The sequence below is a fragment of the Diabrotica virgifera genome, chromosome 10 (genome assembly GCF_917563875.1).
Source record: "Diabrotica virgifera virgifera chromosome 10, PGI_DIABVI_V3a".
In the NCBI taxonomy this organism is placed as follows: Eukaryota; Metazoa; Arthropoda; class Insecta; order Coleoptera; family Chrysomelidae; genus Diabrotica; species Diabrotica virgifera.
In genome coordinates this window covers 86,036,480-86,043,412 of record NC_065452.1, presented here as the reverse complement: position 1 = coordinate 86,043,412, position 6,933 = coordinate 86,036,480, and the positions used below count along the sequence as shown (strand labels likewise).

At 31.6% G+C, this 6,933-nt stretch overlaps 1 long non-coding RNA gene across 1 annotated transcript; it reads left to right on the top strand.

Annotated features, from left to right (window-relative positions):
• Positions 1 to 3,132: 3,132 nt before the first annotated feature.
• LOC126878581 (uncharacterized) lies at positions 3,133 to 4,218 on the top strand. The gene is made up of 3 exons (XR_007695707.1): positions 3,133 to 3,619; positions 3,680 to 3,871; positions 3,934 to 4,218. It is a non-coding gene; the product is annotated as an uncharacterized LOC126878581 (long non-coding RNA).
• Positions 4,219 to 6,933: the final 2,715 nt, after the last annotated feature.

The following is a 6,933-nucleotide window of genomic DNA, read 5'->3' as shown; positions in this document are numbered from 1 at the left end:
CTAAGACCCAAACAAACTAATTTTTTAAATCCGGGCCTGATTTTTTTCTAGTTTGAATAATTCAGTTGATTGGGTGATAATATAAATTAATTATTTGTTCAAAAAAAATTCATTTTTGTAATAAAAGTTACTTTTTTTAAATCTATTTTCTAAGGCCAAAACGAATTTATTTTTTAAATCCGGGCCTGATTTTTTTCTTGTTTGAATAAATCAGTTGATTGGCGGTAACATAAATTAAATATTTGTTCAAAAAAAATTAATTTTGGTAATAAAAGTTAATTTTGTTAAATCTATGGTTCACGTTACCAAACTTTTAATTCATAATCAAATTTGATTTTTTTATAAAAAATTAAGCAATCGTGTGCGGAAAAAATAAATATGTTATTTTAATTGCCTATTTGTCTAATTTGTAAAATTCATATTAGAGTTTTCAAAAAGCTCATATAGGGTGAAATTTTTTCTAAGACCCAAACGAACTAATTTTTTTAAAGCCGGACCTGATTTTTTTCTAGTTTGAATAAATCAGTTGATTACGTGGCAATAGTGTAACTATTGACCAAAATAAGATACACATCGATCTGACCGTTCAAAAATTATGACGAATACAAATTTCTGTCAAAATGCGAAACTCGCCCTGTATATTATTAAACAATGGGAGCAGACACTTTTTAATGGTCATTTAATAGCCTTTCAAATGAGCTATCACACAACCCCTACTCTCAATTAAAAAAAATCATCGATTACGTCATCACGCCCAGATGGATGACGTCACTAGTATTATATATATGCCAAATAGTCCTAATTTAAAAATAAAAATCGACCTGTCTAAGGATTTCTCTTAAAATTTGTCCATTCTGGAGATAATGAATTTATACAAACTCAAACGACCTCACTTATACTACAGTGTCGCGCCCGCTTGATTAGCAATTAAAAAACAAAGGGGTTTTCGATATTGTATTGCAAAAAACTCTTCGGGATTTGATCAATCAATGTTTAAAGAATATCTAACTACCTTGGCAACATTGAAATTTTTAGTTAAATGTCCGATTTAGGGTTAAAAATGGCCGATTTCGAAATTTTCAAAATTTTTATCGCTTATATAACAAAAGCTATTAACCTAAAAGAAAAATCACTAAAGACCTTTTCTGTCTGGAATGATTCAAGAAACCTAGAAAAACTTGTTCGATGCAAAAAAAATAATTTTAGGAAAAACTCAAGGCAAGGTCTTATGCTGTTCAGAATCGCCTGGCATTGTGCACATTTCTTCTAAATGACTTACTCAAACACATACTTAAATTTAAACCTTACAGGAGAAAGTTTATTTTCCCCCTAAACTATGCACTTTTCGATTCACCTGGTAGATACATGTGCAGGGCTGATACCTGCCAGGTCATGGTTTTTAGCCTTGGTGTGCTATGAATTATCACTATACAAATTTCTAGCCTTACAGGAAGACCGTTAGTCGGGGGGTTTGTAACGGTTACCCGTTGCCCTTCAATAATTTTTCTTCGCCCGCCTATGGCGACTGAGCAACCAACAGAGGTCGCTCCTCGGACTCGCTTGGCGCTGGGCAAGATCGTAAGCGAGGGATTTGAGTGTGGTCAGTATACTCGTCGCGGACACGTCTGAGATTTTATTCTCATTGTTTGTGACGGAATTGAAACCAAATGAAATGTAACTTAAAGGAAATCGAACGCCTAATACATGTGGGAAAACTAATAAATTAAACTTGAATACATCTGGAAGCATACTCATATAAAAGAATTATATTTCCCGCAACGCGACGTGTCCGCTGTTTCAATTCCGTTACATCCTCATTCAGTAACTTAGCCACAGTCAATTAGTGGTTTAATCATTTAGTTACCTTACCTCACTTGAAGTATGTACCAGCAATATTATTAGCAACTTTGCCATGGTTCACTCATAGAATGTGCTGTTTTTGTTGAAGAAAACCACTACCTGAATTGACAACATCCAGTATTCTCCAATAAGACTTACCCACCACAGCAGCCAACTAGCTTTGTTGTGCCAAAAGGATTTTTCCTAAGGACTTTCACATTTTTTTTAACCATCGGCTGTTGTACAAGATAAGTTCTTATTTACTTTAATTATTTACTTTAGGTAATCTAGATTTGTTACTCTGTAAACTAATCGTATATATACAAATAGGTGAACTAAGTGGTACATATTTTCGTGATAGATAGGTTTTAGGTCGTTGTTTTTTCTTTCTTTGGTTCTATATAATTAGTAATTTGCTTAAATAAATCAAATCAGGTCTTCCTTTTTAATAATAACTATAAATCATTGTATCTTAAAATTTAATAGGGAATCGGGGGTAAAATTTTGTCGAGGTTTTAAAATAGGGAATGTCTTGAAGGTTTTTACATTGTATATAGAGTCACTGACCCACTCATTTATATAAGTAATTTTGCTAGGTGAGATACATTTTTTTTGCAACCGTAGCTGTTATTGTAGTGTACCTATCTCACTCTAGGCTAGTTCAATTTAGGAAATACTTACTAACTTTTTAGTTGTAAGGACTTAGTGCTATTCTGACGGACTTTTGATTTGGATTTTGATTTTAATACCTTTGCTTGGCCAGTGATAGTGGATAATTGCTTGTTAAGTGGCCTTTGCGGTCCTATTTGATTTTTCCCCATCCACTATCACTGTTATTACGTTGCGTTATATGTAAATTGTTAATATTTAACATTTATTATTAATATATTTGTATGTATTAAGGTTGGTGTTTTATTTCAGTCTGTATTACCAGTATATGACATAGCAAGACAAGATCAGTATTTAGTATTTTGTATTTCAGATGGTTGTAACCAGTGTCATAGAGTTCCTGTTGTTCGTTACTTCAAAATCTCGAACCTGTCCAACTTCTTGGTTCTGAGAGCCGAGTTGTTCGTTCGAGTTGGCGCCCTTTGTTCTTCTTCTTTCTTGGTTGTATCTCGATATTATTTTATCTCTAGCTTTCTTATCTATTTTTCTTCCATTTTGTGTTTGCAGGTCTCATTTTCTTCCTAGTTGCTATCATTTCATTACCAAATTTTCTTCTCCTATCTCCAAAGCCAATATTCGGTGTATTGAAGCTAGCCCGAATACTCACTTGAGATTTAGGCCCGTATTTATAGTCGAGTCTCAAGACAGCGTCGATGCTCAAGACCGACCTTGAACCAACTTTGTGTTTTATAAACCGATCTCGAGACACGACGTTGTCTTGGGAAGTGTAAAATGACAGGCGAATCTCAAGTCATCGATCGACCTTCCTCAAGACCGCGATTCTAACCTAACTTTGTTTGTTATTGTTTGAATTTTGAATATTTTAAATTCAGTTCCAACATATATTTTTTGTTTTTCTAATTACAACAAAAATGTATGAAGAAGTAAAAGCATTTTTAGAGTTTATTGATAATATTGGAGAAGAAAATCGCCCGGGAAGTATACAAAAGCGATATATTCAAGATAAAAATATAATCTAAAATACAATGGAGTATTACAATATTGAAGTTCATCAGCGAATCAGCGCATTAACTTAAACAATAAAGGTTTTATGCTACTTATAGGAATATAACCAGTTTTTATGAGGACCCCGCTTTCCAAAAATGTACAGGTACTGTAAAGACATACAATATATTATGTTATTCAGGCTCTTATGTAAATGAATTTGTAGGTACTAGAAGAGAAATTATGTGTATTATTGTTCAACAACAAGGTTATCAAGTCATTCAATATTTGATCTAAGAGCATTAAGAGTGAAATTGTGAAATGGAAAGAAGTGAAATTCCAGGATTATTAATAGGAATAGATGACAGTAGTGGGTATGCATGCAGACACTATCTACTTACCCCAGTATTACACCCAGGTATTTATTGATAATTGCTAAATAAATAGTAGGTTATTTAATAGACATAAATATCTTTTTAGGTAATGATCAAGAAAATAAGATTTTTACCATAGTACTCATGTGAGAACAAGAAATGTAGAAAAGCTATTTGGAACCTGGAAAAGAGTTTCCTTGTCTTCAACAAGGTCTACAAACCAAATTATATACATGTCTTGCAATAATATGTGCTACAGCAGTACCTTACAATCTAGGTAAATAATGATCTGGTGGTAAATAGACATGTTAATGATGTGGAACAATTTCTAAATTTTTGGTGACATTTTTTTCAACAATATTTTGCATGAGAATACATTATTGAATACCTACTCTTATTGTGTTTGATTTTTTTGTCTATTATTTCTCAAAATATCATGATCATTGTTCGACAGCCCTTTTTGTTTGAGTTTTGGTCTCTTGAGGAATACAGCTCCATTCCAATCTATTTCAGGATTTGTTCTTGCAATTTTTTATTTTTAAAATATCAATGTCTTATTCTGTTTGTTCCTTATATCTAATCTATAGTCTTTCTCTCGTTATATGTCCAGCTGACATTTGTGTGTTTATTTTGGAAAGTATTTCATATGCTTCCATCCTTCCTCTTAGAACGTGGTCCTATTTTGATGAATGCATATGGATCGTGGTATGCCCTGTATAGTTCAAAATTATATTTCATATGCTTCTATCCTTCCTCTTAGAACGTGGTCCTATTTTGATGAATGTATATGGATCGTGGTATGCCCTGTATAGTTCAAAATTATATTTCATAATGCTTCCATCTTTCCTCTTAGAACGTGGTCCTATTTTGATGAATGTATATGAATCGTGGTATGCCCTGTATAGTTCAAAATTATATCTTCTCTGGTCTTCATATTTTAGATGCTATTTAGCCTGATTCTAGTGCTTTATCGTTGTTTCCAGTGCTTTATCAATTTATCATCATTTATTTTACCTACCTGTCTACTGCTACTCTACTATTGTACTTTCACCATATATTTTTGGAATATAAATATACCTTCTGTCTTTCTCTTGTTCAACTGGAATTTGTTTATTTATTCTGAGAATACATTATTGAATCTGTATTATGTTAGATATATTATTTTTTATTTTATTTCTTAATATGTATTTTTTATATTTTATTTTAAAATAAATGAGTATGAGTTTCCCTCTTCTTAAATAAGTATTTATTTGACAAACCTTTCCTTACCAAATATAAAATTAATTACACATCTGGACCTCAGAGGTAAACTACACTATGTCATTTCGAGCAACTGTGTTTAGCGTTTGTTTGCAACAAAGTTTAGAGCACTTAGGATGTTAATAAAAATCTGATATATCCCATAATTAGTTAAAAGACAATATGACTATATTTTAATGATAATATATAACCAATGTGTATAATCCAACTAATAAAAAAACACCATGTCGACATAGTGTAGATTACCTCCGAGGTCCAGGCGTGTAAACAGCACTCTAGTAACCAGCAAAATAGCGCAAAAAATGGAAAACATATGTTGTGAAATAAAAAGAGATGTAAAATTATCTATAGAAACCTATAAATTTACATGACATAGTTTGTCACCTTTAGATGTGTGGGAGGAGTATGACAACTGTCGCAGAGGTCTAAAGGTGGGAAATTATGTAATGTAATGTAAATTTGTAGGTTGATAATTGTACACCTCTACTAGTTTCATCTCCTTTTATTTCACAACGTACTATATGTTTCCATCTTTTGTGTCATTTTGCCAGTTAATAGCACGCTCATCACTGTATACCATTATTTATGCAGATGACATAGTCCTCTTAACAAGAAAAAAAGCTGAAGTTGTTTAGAAACTTGAGAGGTGAAGCAAGAAAATTGCATGTCTATAAATGAAACAAAAATAAAATATTAAGTGTATTGAAATGTATGGAAAGATGAAGTAGAATAAATTTTTCACACTAAAAACAGGAACAAAGGCATACAAAATTGAAAATATCAACCAATTCAAGTATTTAGGAGTGGCAATAATTGATAAATGGGAAGAAGAAAAAGAAATAGAAAAGATACTACTAAGAGTAAGCTAGTAAGCAGATCGATGGTATATGATTGAAGTCAAAAACGTATGTAGGACAACTATAATGCAAAAATGTATTATGAAGCAGTTATTTAAGTGGCATTGTATGCTTGTGGCACTTGAAACAATTAATAAGAAAGATGAAATGAAAATAGACATAGTACTGGTAGGGGCTGGCAGTTCTGAGTTAGGACTGGCAAAAAATAATAGATATGGAAAGTCAGGTGGCTAGGTCAACATTACTTGAATGTAAGAGCGACATGTAACAGATTATTTTTGGAGGAAAAAAAAGAGAAAGACCATGAAAAGAGTTGTTAGAAGCAGTAAGGAGATTTGGATGATATAGAAGTGTAGAATTGGAGGAGGAGCGTTAATGTCCAGTAGAAATGGATAGGCTATATTTACTTTTGTGCTGTTATTTGGGTAAGATTGTTAATATTTTATATCAATATTGTTGTTGCTTGATAAAAATTCTTCTAATAATTTAATTTTATCTGACTCATTCATATTGACAATTCAGACATATATTTATATATTTTAGAGTAGATGACTTTAAAGCAATATAGCCAATATTTATGAGTTGCGTTCCTGGGACGATTTTATTAAAATATAGTTAATTCGATTACATAAAATCAACTTTAACTCAATAATATCCGTCACAAAATTTATAGCATGTGACCTGTCTTTAAGAATTTAAACATTAAATAAATTTAATTTCAAACTTAAATTGCAGCTTATTCCCATGAAAATAGTAATTGCATTTTATATAAGTTCCACCTGTCATGGTTTCTTCTTTGTTTTAAGTCAGATGAAGAATATAAACATACAAGAAAGCTTATACCATTAATAAAAAGGCAGGTAATACTAGGAAGTACCATAGTTTTATTTGCTTTCTCTCAGAAGAAATAAAGGATATCTCCAACGAAGAATAAAGTAATATCACAGTATTCTGTTATATACTGGGGTAATATCAAAGAATATATTTAT